This window comes from Gopherus flavomarginatus, chromosome 6 (assembly GCF_025201925.1).
Source record: "Gopherus flavomarginatus isolate rGopFla2 chromosome 6, rGopFla2.mat.asm, whole genome shotgun sequence".
NCBI classification, from domain to species: Eukaryota; Metazoa; Chordata; order Testudines; family Testudinidae; genus Gopherus; species Gopherus flavomarginatus.
In genome coordinates this window covers 95,200,987-95,216,871 of record NC_066622.1, presented here as the reverse complement: position 1 = coordinate 95,216,871, position 15,885 = coordinate 95,200,987, and the positions used below count along the sequence as shown (strand labels likewise).

Sequence of the window (15,885 nt, the reverse complement as noted above, 5' to 3'; positions counted from 1 at the left end):
CTCAGCCTCGCGGGCCAAGATCTCTCGTTTAACTGACCTCTGCCCGGGAGGGGGGGAAGCCCGGCTGTGTGCAGTGCGCAGTGCTTATTGTAGCCACGGAATACGCTGCCAGGGCCAGCGCAGGAGCACGGGGGTTGTTTGGGGTGTTTGCTGAGGGGACAATAGCCAGCAGGGCCGGCTTTAGGGAGTGCAGGACCCAATTCAAATATTTTCGGTGGGGCCCCAGCAGCGATGACTAGAAAAAAGTTTTTAAAAAGCGTTTCATTTGTTAGCAATCGGTACCCTATAAAAAGTTCTGATTTAAGGGATGAGCCACAGTATGTACTTTTTGTACCGATAGGGTTACCATACGTCCGTATCCTGGATGGCGATTTAAGAACCAGAAAGCTTGACACGTCCAGGAAAATACAGATGTTAACTCTACCTAAAGTCATTTTTTAAAAGATGGGCCTGAACTAGAACATGAGGTCCGTTTCACATGTGTGGGTCCCTGCCACTTCCTGGGGGTGTGCTAGGGTGACCAGATGTCCCGATTTTATAGGGAGAGTCCCAATTTTGGGGTCTTTTTCTTATATAGGATCGTATTACTCTCCACCCCCATTCCAATTTTTCACACTTGCTGTCTGGTCACCCTAGGGTGTGCACATGTGTGGATCCCAGCTGCTCCCTGCCCCCCTCATTGAAGCAGGTATGCACGGTTACTGCCCTGGGAACTGCAGGGCACCAGTGGACATGGATCTGGCTGGAGGCAGGGCAGGGGCAGACCGGAGGTAGAGTCTGGCTGCAGGCAGGGCAAGGGGTGAGGGCTGGCTGGAGACAGGGGGCTGTGGGGTGGCTGGCTTCAGGCAAGGCCGCGTGGGGGGGTGCGGCATAGGTTGGCAGGGCTGGAGACAGAGGAGTGCGGGACTGGCTGGCTTCAGGCAGGGAGGTGCAGCAGGGGCTGGCTGCAGGGGGGCAGGACTAGCTGCAGGCAAGGCAATGGGTGCGGGGCTGGCTGGAGGCGGGTTGGGGGGGGCTGGCTGACTTCGGGCAGGGCCGCGGGGAGGTGTGCGGCAGGGGTGGGCTGGAGACAGGGCAGCGGATGTGGCAGGGGCTGGCTGTGGGCAGGGCAGGGGGTGCGGGGCTGGTGCAGGCAGGGGGTACAGCCCACCCTGTATGGTAAGTACGCCTTCCTCCTCCCTCCCCCACCGGGGTAGCAGCAGCAGACCAGCGCTCGGGGGCTATTTAAAGGGTCTAGGGCTCCCCTGCTTCTATACCGCCCTGGTCCTTTAAATAGCCGAGGGAGCCCTGGGGAAGTGGCGGGGTTCCAGCAGTGGGGCTCTGGTGGCAATTTAAAGGGCCTGGGGCTCCAGGCTCTGCAGGGAGCCCCAGGCCCTTTAAATTGCCCCCGAGGAAGCCGGGCCACCCCAGTACAGCACACTGGCTCTTGCTGGTACGCCGTACCGGGGCTTGGGCGCAGGGCCCTCTTAGGGGCGGGACCCAATTCAGGGGAATTGATTGAGTTGGCCTAAAACCGGCTCTGATAGCCAGATGTGTTAGTGCATGTTCAGGATAAAAAAGTTGGGGGCCCATTTTCTAGCCATTTGCCTTGTGGTCGGGTGGGGAGGCAGAACATCTTCAGACATTTGTAATATTGTGTCACTTGGGGCTTTTGCAGCTGGCTACAAACATTGCCTTCAACCACTTGCATGCTCTGCTGTCTGTAGCATTATTAAGGAGAAGGCTGAGAGCATTGGTCGGGCTTATGCTCCACCAGAGCCTAGTTGAGCCAAAGCTGTAATTGTTTTCTCTTTCATTCACTTTAACATAGTCCTAAAACTGTGTTCTCCCCTGGTGTCAGGTCTGGAGCAATTCAATGAAAGTCATAGAATCATAGAAAATTAGGGTTGGAAGAGACCTCAGGACCAACACCAACTAAATCATCCCAGCCTGGGCTTTGCAAAGCCTCTAAGGACGGCGATTCCACCACCACCTCTCTAGGTAACCCATTCCAATACTTCACCACCTTCCTACTGAAATAGTGTTTCCTAATATCCAACCTAGACCTCCCCCACTGCAACTTGAGACCATTACTCCTTGTTCTGTCATCTGCCACCACTGAGAACAGCTGAGCTCCATCCTCTTTGGAATCCCCCTTCAGGTAGTTGAAGGATGCTATCAAATCCCCCCACTCTTCTGCAGACTAAATGAGCCCAGTTCCCTCAGCCTCTCATAGGGATTTGGGGATTGGTCCTGCTTTGAGCACGGGGTTGGACTAGATGATCTCCTGAGGTCCCTTCCAACCCTATGAATCTATAAATCTAAGTCATGTGTCTAGCCCCCTGATCATTTTCGTTGCCCTCTGCGAGACTCTCTCAAATTTGTCCACATCCTTTCTGTAGTGGGGGGCCTCAAAACTGGACACAGTACTCCAGATGTGGCCTCACCAGTGCCAAATAGAGGGGAATAATCACTTCCCTCGATCTTCTGGCACTGCTCCTACTAATGCAGCCCAATATGCCATTAGCCTTCTTGGGAACAAGGGCACATTAATAATAATTGAAGATATACATATCTCCTAGAACTGGAAGGGACCTTGAAAGGTCATCGAGTCCAGCCCCCTGCCTTCACTAGCAGGACCAAGTACTGATTTTTGCCCCCGATCCCTAAGTGGCCCCCTCAAGGATTGAATTTACAACCCTGAGTTTAGCAGGCCAATGAATATCCAGCTTCTCATCCACTGTAATACCCAGGTCCTTTTCTGCAGAACTGCTGCTTAGCCAGTTGGTCCCCAGCCTGTAGCGGTGCATGGGATTCTTCCGTCCTAAGTGCAGGACTCTGCACTTGTCCATGTTGAACCTCATCAGATTTCTTTTGGCTTAATCCTCCAAGTTGTCTAGGTCACTCTGGACTCTATCCCTACCCTCCAGCATATCTACTTCTCCCTCCAGCTTAGTGTCATCTGTGAACTTGCTGAGGGTGCAATCTATCCCATCATCCAGTTCATTAACAAAGATGTTGAACAAAACCGGCCCCAGGACGGACCCCTGGAGTACTCCATTTTATACTGGCTGCCAACTAGGCATTGGTTGATCACTACCCGTTGAGCCTGGAGTCAATGGATATGTGGCTAGATTATATTAAGGACACAGTAATATCAGTGGCTATACAACTATATCAAAAGATATAAATGGAAAGATTAAAAACAAATTTTAAATTTAAAACTGGGCCTGATAATCTGAAAGCACAAAAAGCTTGGTGTCTCATGAAGTTGGGCTAAAAGTCTATCTTAGATGTAGGGGGCGTCATGAGAAAGACTTAATAGCATACATATTATCTAGTCCTTCTGCACACCTACTGAAACTTAACTTTGAGATTTGTGCTAGTGCTTGGAGAAAGATTAATTATTCTGCTCTTTGAAAGAACATTTAAAAGCAACTTTGTAAAGATGGAAAGAATGCAGATTTCTGCTTTCACAATTGATACATTTACATGCTAATCATTTTGTGGAAATCTTATAGCAGTTTGTCTCCTTGAAGATGTAAGTTTAAAACAATTATTTTAAAAGCAATTAAAATGTTATTATCTATGCTATATTTAAACTGGGCCTGACCTTACACAGACTCCACTTCCATTCATTTAGAGTTTTACTTGAATAAGACTTCAGTATCTGATACTCTGTGGATAGAGAGAGTTTCAAACCAGTGTTGTTAACATCAACTATTATGAACATTAAATTCTCTTTTCAATGAAAAATGTTTAATTTTTTAAAGAAGCACATTTTTTGAAGTTGATATATATATTTTAGGAATAAACTAATTTTGTTCCAGATTATTTGAATTTTCGAAAAGCTTTAGAGCAACAGAGCAGGAAAACACATTTATTGAAGTGGAATTTTTTTTTCCAACAGGGAAGAACAGGAGGAATAGAAAGCCCAGGGAACTGTTAATTGGATAAAGAGACTTTTACCTCTGTGTGGCTGGTTCAACTTTAGCTCACGTTAGTAGAGAATAAAAATTTGTGCTACTTGATAACTCTGGTAGTTTCAGTCCAATTCCTGGTGGAATTGTCCATATCACTAAAAACTTGCTACAAGTGCTACCAGTTGGCACTCTGTCAGTCTCACCAGAGAGGACAAGTATTAAACTGGGATGCAGAATTCACTATCCTTTCATTACAAGAGGTGGTTTCATGAGATAAGGTTTGAGGAATATTGGTAGAGCTATCTGGATGCTCACATTGCCTCTGTCTAGTCTAATTTATCTAAACTGTCTGTTTCTTACATTAAACATTTAAAATCAGAACCATACTCTACATTGATACAGTTTCAAGAGAACTGAAGGAAATCCTTGCACTCCCTCTCCCCTTCCAAAAGGGATCCTAGAACCATCCCTACTTAACCCAGGACTAGATTAAATAAGCCTGAGGCATGCCCCATTTCCTTTCCCAGAGAGCCAGGAATAGTGGCATGGGGCCAATTTATAACTCCTTCAGAAACAGCAGCACTGTCACTCCTTCTCTTAGGAAGATCAGGAATGGCAGTGCAGATCTCCTCACTATTTAGCTAAGTAGTCATGGTTAGCTGCTTATGTGGATGTGCTGTGCTTAAAGCACTCTTTCCCTCCTTTCACACAGTCCTCTGCTGGGTCCTTCTGGAGCAGTGGGTCTTGAAATTAACATCCCACTAAGGTGCATGTGATTGTTCCCCCCCTTCACAACCATTGTTTCAGCATGTCTGTAGGCTTAGATGTTGCTGAATCTGTAATATTCAAATCACATTCCCAATCTTTGTAATCATGACAGCTAGATAAACCCTGAAATTCTAGGAATGTGCCTATAATGCCTATCACTGGCTCTGGCCAGGATTTAACCTACTCCTTCAGGAAAAACCTGTGATGGAACCTGCAGTGTCTCCGGACACCAACAAGTTTGCCAGCCCTACCTGTTAAAAAATTATGAGTCAAGCCTCCAAAATGATGAGATTGGCTGAAAATCTTGAGTTTTTAGTTTTAAAAAAGTTTCTGTTATTTTTATTTGCCTTCTGCTGTAGGTGCTGTTAGGTTCACATTTTCAAGATCTCCTCTACAATGAGATCTAGAAATTTACTTAAAAAAAATGAAAGCATAGATTATATAATTATCTGACTCCAGGATATGGGGCTTTAAAAAAAAAACACCAGATATTGTGAGACTCGTGATCAAGTCCTGAGAGTTGGCAATATTGAATGTTTTTTTTCAATCCTTACATCAGCTGATGTATTTCAAAAACTGTTGAGCACTTACACAAAAATGTGTGTACACATCAACGGTTCATTCACCTGCACGTCCACCAATGTAATATACGCCATCATACGCCAGCAATGCCCCTCTGCTATCTACATCGGCCAAACTGGACAGTCCCTACATAAAAGGATAAATGGACACAAATCAGATATTAGGAATGGCAATATACAAAAACATGTAGGAGAACACTTCAATCGCCCTGGACGCACAATAGCAGATTTAAAGGTAGCCATCCTGCAGCAAAAAAGCTTCAGGACCAGACTTCAAAGAGAAACTGCTGAGCTTCAGTTCATCTGCAAATTTCACACCATCAGCTCAGGATTAAACAAAGACTGTGAATGGCTTGCCAACTACAGAAGCAGTTTCACCTCCCTTGGTTTTCACACCTCAACTGCTAGAAGAGGGCCTCATCTTCCCTGATTGAACTAACCTCGTTATCTCTAGCCTGATTCTTGCTTGCATATTTATACCTGCCTCTGGAAATTTCCACTATGTGCATCCAACGAAGTGGGTATTTACCCATGAAAGCTCATGCTCCAATATGTCTGTTAGTCTTTAAGGTGCCACAGGACTCTACTGCTTTTACAGATCCAGACTAACATGGCTACCCCTCTGATACTTGAAAAATGGGAAAGTAGATCATGTTATATTTCAAAACTGGCACGAGATGGCAGTGTTTCAAAACATTACTGATAAACTCTGATTAACCCCCCTCCCCCGATATTTTAGCAGGCCTTCATTTTGTTTAATTGTATTTATAAGGTTAAGATTCAGAACTGTTCCGGTGGAGTAATAAGGACACTCAGTTACTATAAAAAGTTAGCATGTTGTAAGTTACGAAGGATCAGTTGTTCAAGAAAAAGATATGTTATTAAGCAATCATTTTATGTCTGTAATTTGGGATCACTGGCTGCAAGTGATTGAGGAAAATAATTGGAGTTAGCAGACTGTCAAACTTCAATCTATCAGCAGTAGTAATGAGTGAGTTTTGGAAGATTCACTGATTTACTTAAGTCCCAGTACTTTAAAGACCAGATTCTCCAGTTCGGTCAAGGTGTGATCCATGTAAGACTATGGAAGGGAAACTAGAAATGGGTGAATGTGGCTTTAAACTACCTTTACAACTCCCATATCCTGTGGTCAATTTGCACTGGCTTGGACCCCCAGTGCGAGTTAGAGCAGCCTGTTGAAAGGTCGAGCAGGTCTAGCAGTCTCTCTGATTGGTACCAGGTATCACTCTTTTCAGATTCCTTCCATTTTGGTGGCTGCCTCCAGTAAAAGGTGCCTTAGGAATTACACACGATATTTGAATAGGGCCCAGCAGAGAGAGAGTGCCAGAATTACTGACCATTAGTAGAGGATCTTGAGTGATAGGGAGGATTTGGAGGACTTGTGTAAAATTACAAGGAGAGAGTTGGAGTTGTTATAAACTGATGTCAGATATGGAGCCTGTCTGAACTATAATCCCAGCCTTCAGAAAGGCTTGCAATCATGAATGGGATTGAGTTTCAGGATGGTACATTTTTGAATGATCCCATTCTCTCCCACTTAATCAATAGATATGTAAGATAATGAGACAGACAGCTATTTATCACTCATCATGAAAAAGAAAAAAAATGTGTAAAGCATAAAAATAAGAACATATCTTTTCTAGAAATGGACAAATCACTTTATCTTTATTATAACAGAAAATGAGATAGCTTAGTTATTTTACTGAAAAGTCTGATGCTATATTTGCTGGCCTCCTATTGAATTTTTGTTTATTGTTTCAATTTTAAGAATTGGATGAAGATTCACACCAAAAAATTGTAACAGATATGAACCTTTCAGAAACTACACCCTACAGATGATTTTACCAAAAGTAAGTCTATATGTTTTCCTAACTAAATCACTTGCAGCGTAACAAGGAGAATTTCTTTCTCCATATTTTAATGGTTCAAATTTACGAGCCTGTAAGAAAATAAAGCAAAAATCTTGGAGATATGATGGTGTCATATATTTGAAAGAGGATAGGAAAAAGCATCCTGTACATAGATTTTTAAAGAAGGTGAATTCACTCTTTGCTGATGTGCTGTGTTTTAAGTGAATTACATAACAACAATATATTAACTAGCAACATAGATAACATAATACTTAGCACTTTATAAATGGTATGTAAAATGTATAGCAAATGCATATCTTTAAGGCATTGTGCAAAGATTAATAAATCTTCATGTGAGATAGGTAGGAGGAAAGTGTAATTATCCTTATTACACAGGTAGAGAAACAGAAGCATACAGAAATTATTACTTGTACAAGGCTCAATGTGAGTCAGTGACAGATCTAGGAATAGAACATGGTTGTTCAAGAGATCATGACTGTTTGCCTCCAGTTGAACTGCAATGTCTGATTGTATTACATCCCATTGTCTCATATCATATATTGTCACATATAGGATAGTACTAAGTGGGTTATAATACTGCCATCAAGTGTCAAAATGGATTAATTACTTGTATTTTATATATTTAGGGCTTCTATTTTTATGTTTATTAATTTCATTTGTGAGGAGTTATTTTTAGCCATTTTTGAGTTTTATGTAGATGTTCAAAAATAATGTTTTTGTTTGTATATACAGGTTTCTCTTTGTATATACTGTAGGGAGTAATCACTTTGTAATGTTCCCTGGTGCGCTCTAAAGTGGTGCTTTTTCAAACAGTACTCTGTTAAAGTGCATTGGGGAACCCTTAAGCAGGGTGGATCAATTAATGCACAGTACTTTCGTGCACGTCAGAAATCACACCTCTGTAGACAACATTATTGCTCCGTATAGAGAAGCCCTTAGATACAAGTAATGATTTTTGGTGTTTTTTCCAACGCTTATTGTATAAACACAAATTGCATCTTTGTTTTGTATCAAGTTTTTAAAATCTGTGTTTATCAGTTAAAACCAAAAATCAGAAGCCTTATATATTTATTTAGGTTTTGCATATCCTTTAAATATATGATAAATACAAGTTAATATTACATAATTAGATTTACTTTAATAGATAGTGGGTCAGATCCTCAGCTGGTGACTCTGATGACATTACCAAGAGTGGATCACAATTAAATGGTCTGAAGAATGGCGGTAGGCCTTGAGGATGATTTACAGGCATGGGGTTGCAGCTGAGAGCAAGACAGTACACAGTGTTTGTTGGGGGCAGAGTCAGTAGTATACCACAGACCTGAACTTTATGTAAACTATGTCTGCCTCTGGAAACATGGAGCCCACCCATGAGGGTTCTTGGCCAACAGGATGTGTTTTTGGAGGAGGAGCAGCTGTAGTCAATCCCATTCGTGGAGCACTGATAAAATAATAGTATTCTATAGCAATAAGGCCTCCCTCCCAAAAAAAAATATAGTAACATTACTATAGGCTGTAATATTTTGGGACCCTTTTGTGCTCACATATGAAGTGGCATACTACATCCCACTTCTCTTTGCTGGCAGTTAAGAAGAGCACAACAGTACTTGGGAGAAGATATTACCACTGTTTGTGGGGACACAGTATTGCTGTTTAGGGGAGGAAGGGGCGTAGTGTAACAGTCTTCCCCAGTATGAGCCCTGTGGTGGTATTTTCTACTCAGGGCAAACCAAACAAGCTTCATGCATCATGCATAGTGACCTGATTGTCTGTCTACAGTCATGTCATAGCTAGACTCCATCTCATACTGCTCTCAACCACACAATTCCATCTGCAGGAACAAAATATTACTACAGCAGGGATGACTTGTAGCTGGGTTCTAGTTTTGCTCTGCTTTAGTTTGCTTCCTGGGATCATCCATCATAACTCTCACTTAACTAGGTTTGTTTGGTTTTTTTGCTTTTATTAAATAAAAGCCTGCCTTTTCAAGTCTTGGCCTCTCAGACTGTCTGTCCCTCATTCTGCAATCTTTTAATAGTGTCTGTTTGGTCCTTATTTGCTTAAATGAACTCACCTGAAAATCTAGTCTTAAATCCTATGGTCTGGAGACTCTACAGAGGTACTGGAAATCAACAGGGAATGTCAGAATATTTCTAAAGTACTTATCCCTCAGTCATTAAGAAAAACCACTGATATGATTTTAGAGAGGCTGACAAGCAACAGATGTTTGAAAAAGCAACACAAAGTGGATGTCTAAAAATCTGTGCATGACTCAGTCTGATTGCTTAAGGCTTGTCTGGTCTTATTCAAGTTAATTGTTTCTGTAAAATATTTAGATATTAACAGAGAAAGAAGAGAGTTTTATGATCTTTTCATATAATTAATATATTTTTTCCTTTTTCAGGTTCCTGCTTTGGATTAAGGTGGTTCACGCCAACTAATGAGGTCCCTCTCTGTGGTCATGCTACAATGGCATCAGCTGCTGTTATTCCATATAAAAAGTAATGTATATTTATAAATTATTTGATACTGTGACTAAGTTTTGCATAATTTGTCAAATGTTTCTGATATTAAAAAGCTATGAGAGGATTTTTAAAAATATATTCCTCAAAAAATGCAGTTAAGCTACTGGAACATTAAAGGACTGTCTCAGTTGCTTCAGAAAATTACTAGCGACAAGGTGGGTGAGGTAATATCTTTTAGTGGACCAGCTTCTGATGGTGAGAGGGACAAGCTTTTAAGCTACACAGCTCTTCTTCAGGTCTCAAAAAGCGTTGTGCAGATTTCCTTTAAGGACGAGGACTAATATGTCAGACAGAATGCTTGCTTTGTGAAAACACTTTTTGCTTTTAAAAGACAAGCATGGAAACTTAAATTTGTAACTCTGCTGGACACTAAAAATCATGGACTGAGCAGAGACACTGGATTTATGACTTATTACAACAACCTGTAACCCTGACTAACCCTCATTTTATCCTATGACTGAAGAGATGTTAACAGGCCACTCTACCTTGAATGGTTCCTTAGAACATGTGCTAATTTCTTATGCTAGACAATGCGTTCCACCTTGCATTAACTGTGCTGCTGAGAGTACCTTTTGTAGACCTGAAGAAGAGCTCTGTGTATTTCGAAAGCTTGTCTCTCTCATCAACAGAAGTTAGTCCAATAAAAGCACCACCCTGCCTCTCTAATATCCTGGGACTGAAACAGCTACAACTACCCCTTAAATTATTGTCTGTTATAAATAGGACCAAATCTTGAAGTCCATATTCAGAAACCCATAACTTGCAACCTTCCTCACCCATTACTCTCATTAGTGAAGGGAGCCAAACATGCGAAACTGGGCTGGGGCAGCTACTGAAGAAACAGAGTATCTCCTGAGTTATTTCCCCTCTTAGGCCAAGAGGAAATCCCTAAACAGGTTGGGGCCCCGTTGACTGATATCTGGTATACCCATGAACTTCAGCAACATATGAGTTCAATGTGAATTTTGCTGAGGCCTGATCTACACTATGAGGTTAGGTTGAATTTAGCCATGTTAGGTCGATTTTATAAGCAATGCGGCTACACAAACAACCCCGTTCCACCGCCCTAAAGGGCTCTTAAAATCAACTGCTGTACTCCTCCTCAACAAGGGGAGTAGCACTAAAATTGACCTTCCTGGGTCGAATTTGGGGTAGTGCAGACGCAGCGCTGTGCAATTCAAGGTATTGGCCTCCAAGAGCTATCCCAGAGTGCTCCAATGTGACCTCTCTGGACAGCATTTTCAACTCTGATGCACTAGCCAGGAACACAGGAAAAGCTCTGAGAACTTTTGAATTTCATTTCGTGTTTGATCAGTGTGGCGAGCTCAGCAGAACAAGTGACCATACAGTCCCAGAATTGCATATGAGCTCCAGCATGGAGCGAACAAGAGACATGGATCTGATTGCTGTATGAGGAGAAGAATCTGTGCAGGCAGAACTCTGATACAGCAGAAGAAATGCTGATATATATGCTAAAATCGCACAGGGCATGGTGGACAGAGGCTACTCCAGGGACACACAGCAGTGCCACCTGAAAATTAAGGAGCACAGGCAAGCCTACCAAAAGACAAAGGAGGCAAATGGTCACTCCGGGTTAGAGCCCCAGACATGCCGCTTCTGTGATCAGCTGCATGCCTTTCTAGGGGGGGACCCTACCATTACTTCACCACTGTTCGTTGACAGCTGCAAGGAGGGAGCCTCATGCAATACGGATGAGGATTTTGTGGATGAGAAAGAGGAGGAGGAGGAGAATGTGCAGCAGGCAAGTGCAGAATCCGTTTTCCCAAGCAGCCAGGACCTTTTCATCACCCTGGAGCCAATACCCTCCCAGGGCGAATTGTTCCCAGATATGAAGGCGGAGAAGGCAGCTCTGGTGAGTGTACATTTCTAACTACACTGCAGGGATTAAAAGCAATTGTGTTTAATGTTTGATTTGCCCTGAACAATTGGGATGCATTCACGGCTAGTACAGCTTCTGGAAAAGTCTGTTAACATGCCTGGGGAGTGGAAATCCTTTAGGGACATGTTCATGAAGCTCTCCTGGAGGTACTCTAAAAGCCTTGCAGAAGGTTTCTGGGGAGGGTTGCCTTATTTCGTCCTCCACGGTAGGACACTTTACCATGCCAAGCCAGTAGCAAGTAGTCTGGAATCATTGCAGCACAAAGCATGGCAGCGAATGGTCCTGGGTTTTGGTCGCATTCATGCAACATTCGGTCTTTATCTTTCTGTGTCAGCCTCAGGAGAGTGATATCATTCATGGCACCTAGTTGAAATAGGGGAATTTCTGTAAGGGAACAGTAATCCCCTCTGTTTGGTGATCCCTGGCACGTTAGACCCCCGTCATGCTGGGCTGTTTGCGCTTGGCTAAAAGGGATCATCCCGGAGAATAGCCAGTTGGTGGGGAGGGGTGTGCTGCACATCCACCCCAAAACCCGCAGTCCCTCCTTTTAAACAGCAAAACCAACCAGCATTGGTTGCTATGGGAAAGGAGGGTGCTGCAGTTTGAAAGCATTCCCACATGTTATGAAGGTGGAAGAAGCCAATGCAGTGTACCTTTTGGCTTACCATGGCTGCCTTGAAACTGAATTCTGTTGCCCAGCCGTGTGTGATGTGTCACCATACTGGCAGGCGCTCAATATAAAAGGCAAAATGCGACCTTGTATCTAAAACACATGTGCTGTCTGCTGTGAATTGCTTGATTCACTGTGAAAGAGTCTCCCTTTTGTTCTCAGAAATGTATCGTCTTAAATTGTACTCTCCCTTTTTTCCCCCCTTGCAGCCGCAAATGTTTCTATGCTCTCCATATCAACTCTGTCCTGGAGGTTATTGCAGATTAGAAGGTGGAAAAAATGCACCCGTGATGACATGTTTTCAGAGCTCATGCAGTCCTCCTGTGCTGATAGTGCACAGCTGAATGAATGGAAGCATTTGGTGGTAGAGGCCAGGAAAACATACAGTGAACATGATCAGAACACGCAGGAGGAGATGCTGAGGCTCATGGGGGAGCAAACAGACATGATGAGGCGTCTGATGGAGCTGCAGGAAAGGCAACTAGAGTACAGAACCCCACTGCATCCATTGTTTAACCGCCTGCCGCCTTCACCGAGTTCCATATCCTCCTCACCCAAATGCTCAAGAATGCAGGGGAGAGGCTCCGGGCACCCAGCCACTCCACTCCAGAGGATGGCCCAAGCAACAGAAGGCTGTCATTCAAACAGCTTTGATTTGTAGTGTGGCTACAATAAGCAATGTGGCTTTGTTCTTCCCTCTTCCCCCACCCCACCCGGGCTACCTTTTACTAGTTAGCATTGTCAGTGATCTCAAATTTTTTTTTAATAAATAAAAAATTAATGAATGGATTCAAAACAATAGGGACTTTATTTCCTTTGCCAGCTGTGGTCAAAGAGGGGAGGGGATTGGCTTACAGGGAAGTACATTCACCAAAGGGGGTGGCTTTGCATCAAGAACAAACACACAGAACTGTCACACCATAGCCTGGTCAGTCATGAAGCTGTTGTTCAAAGACTCTCTGATACGCAGCGTGCCTCGCTATGCTCTTCTAATTGCCCTTCCACCCGTGCTTCTCATACAAACACTTACTAGGACTTATCTTAATATTAGCCTTCCTGCTAACCCTAGCACTATTTCCCCCTAACCTTTTAGGTGACCCAGATAGAGGGTTAGCTGGTGTAAAACTATCCACCCCTCCACATATCAAGCCAGAATGGTACTTTCTTTTCGCTATGCAATCCTACTATCAATCCCAAACAAATTAAGCGGCATACTTGCCTCCTATTCTCCATTCTTGTACTATTCCTAATATCCATTTTACACACATCAAAACAACAAATAGCCCTATTCCGAACACTGACCCAAACCTTATTTTGATGTTTAGTAATATAAAATTAATGATTTAAGGACATAATATTAAACAATTATTCTACACCATGACTATAGTCACAATACCAGGTTATTTCTTAATCTCGCTAATCACGAGAAATAAGCAACCCATGTTAGTAAGATACAACATTACCAGTTTCAAGCCCATTCCTGAAATAGACTTGTCCACTTTTGGGATGCACTGCTGGCTCAAGGCCCTGTGGTGGAGCAGTAGTTGTATGTTGCGTTTTCTGTTATGCTCCCCACTCTAGGCAGGCTTACTCAGGAGTGGATGTGACTCATAATCTAACTATGAAATACTGTTAGAAAAACTTCATAAGAATGTAGCTGCATTAAAGAAGCAGTTATTGTTCACCTGTCCAGATTTAACAAATAGATAGTATGGTTTTCTTCCCCAAGGGGACTAATAATCAACAAAGCCCAGTAACTTTTTAATATGTCTGCTATCTAAATCTTCCTGACCAAACCAATATACTTGCTGTTTAATGCAGATTTTTTGTAGTTTATTTCTTCTTAGTCTCCATTTCTGTTTAGTATAGAAAAATCACCAGAGCTCAGGTGGGACTCTGTGCAGTAATGTGTTTGTAATCAACAGATTAGTTAATCAGCCATGATTTATTAATGATGAATTAATTATACCTGATTGTGCAGTTCTGCTGGCTAAATGGAGCTTTAAAGGGGTTATTTTATTAATCATCACTGTGCTAATTGCAGACACTTACAGAAAGATCACTAATTAAACATGCAACCATATGTGAAACAAATCAGGCTGCTGAGAAGGGCAAGAATAAGAGCACTTATTTTCTGAACAACAAACTTTATTTTTCATGAAATATTATGTTGTTGACTTGGCGATGCTAATTACCTACCAAGAATGGTTTAATACATTACAGATTTTTGGTCAGCAAAAAATGGAAATTGATCTTTAGGCTACATTCATTAGGCACTCTTTCCAGCCTAAATTCTGGCTGGCTTCTCTCTCTCATGTGCACAGCCCCAAAACAAATTGTTTACAGTCTGTGTCCTTGTTCACATTAAATAGTGAAGAAGTCTTGTTAACTGTAAAAGTGGATAGCCCTTTTGGAAACAGTGCTTGTAACTTAGTGCTCAGTCATCGAGGTGCTGAGAGGTGTTGTAGAACTGAGGCCTTGATTAGGATTGAAATTAGAACAGGCATGAGTGAGCCCTCAGAAAGGGGACCATAGATGTGTTAAACCTTGGTAAAGCAAATATTGGAAAAATATATTTGATATATATTTGAAATATCTTGCATGATATTCTTATCGATAAATTAGACAAATACAATTTAGATGGGGTTACTATAAGGTGGGTGCATAACTGGCTGGATAACTGTACTCAGAGAGTAGTTATTAATGGTTCCCAATCCTGCAGGAAAGGTATAACAAGTGGGGTTCCACAGGGGTCTGTTTTGGGACAGGCTTTGTTCAATATCTTCATCAGTGACTTAGATATTGGCATAGAAAGTATGCTTATTAAGTTTGCAGATGATACCAAACTGGGAGGGATTGCAACTGCTTTGGAGGACAAGGTCATAATTCAAAGTGATCTGGACAAATTGGAGAAATGGTATGAGGTAAACAGGATGAAGTTTAACAAAGACAAATGCAAAGTGATCCACTAAGGAAGGAAAAATCAGTTTCACACATACAAAATGGAAGAGACAGTCTAGGAAGGAGTACGGCAGAATGGAATCTAGGGGTTATAGTGGACCACAAGCTAAATATGAGTCAACAGTGTGATGCTGTTGCAAAAAAAGCAAACATGATTCTGGGATGCATTAACAGGTGTGTTGTGAGCAAGACACGAGATGTCATTCTTCCACTCTACTCTGTGCTGGTTAGGCCTCAACTGGAGTATTGTGTCCAGTTCTGGGCACCGCGTTTCAAGAAAGATGTGGAGAAATTGGAGAGGGTCCAGAGAAGAGCAACAAGAATGATTAAAGGTCTTGAGAACATGACCTATGAAGGAAGGCTGAAAGAATTGGGTTTGTTTAGTTTGGAAAAGAGAAGATTGAGAGGGGAAATGACAGCAGTTTTCAAGTATCTAAAAGGGTGTCATAAGGAGGAGGGAGAAAACTTGTTCACCTTAGCCTGTAAGGACAGAACAAGAAGCAATGGGCTTAAACTGCAGCAAGGGAGGTTTAGGTTGGACATTAGGAAAAAGTTCCTAACTTCAAGGTGGTTAAACACTGGAATAAATTGCCTCGGGAGGTTGTGGAATCTCCATCTCTGGAGGTATTTAAGAATAGGTTAGATCAATGTCTATCAGAGTTGGTCTAGACAATATTTGATCCTGC

At 42.5% G+C, this 15,885-nt stretch overlaps 1 protein-coding gene across 1 annotated transcript in view; it reads left to right on the top strand.

Annotated features, from left to right (window-relative positions):
- The window catches only part of RUFY2 (RUN and FYVE domain containing 2), a 176,031-nt gene that overhangs the window by 79,577 nt on the left and 80,569 nt on the right, over positions 1 to 15,885 (top strand). The gene's annotated exons all lie outside the window — the stretch shown is intronic.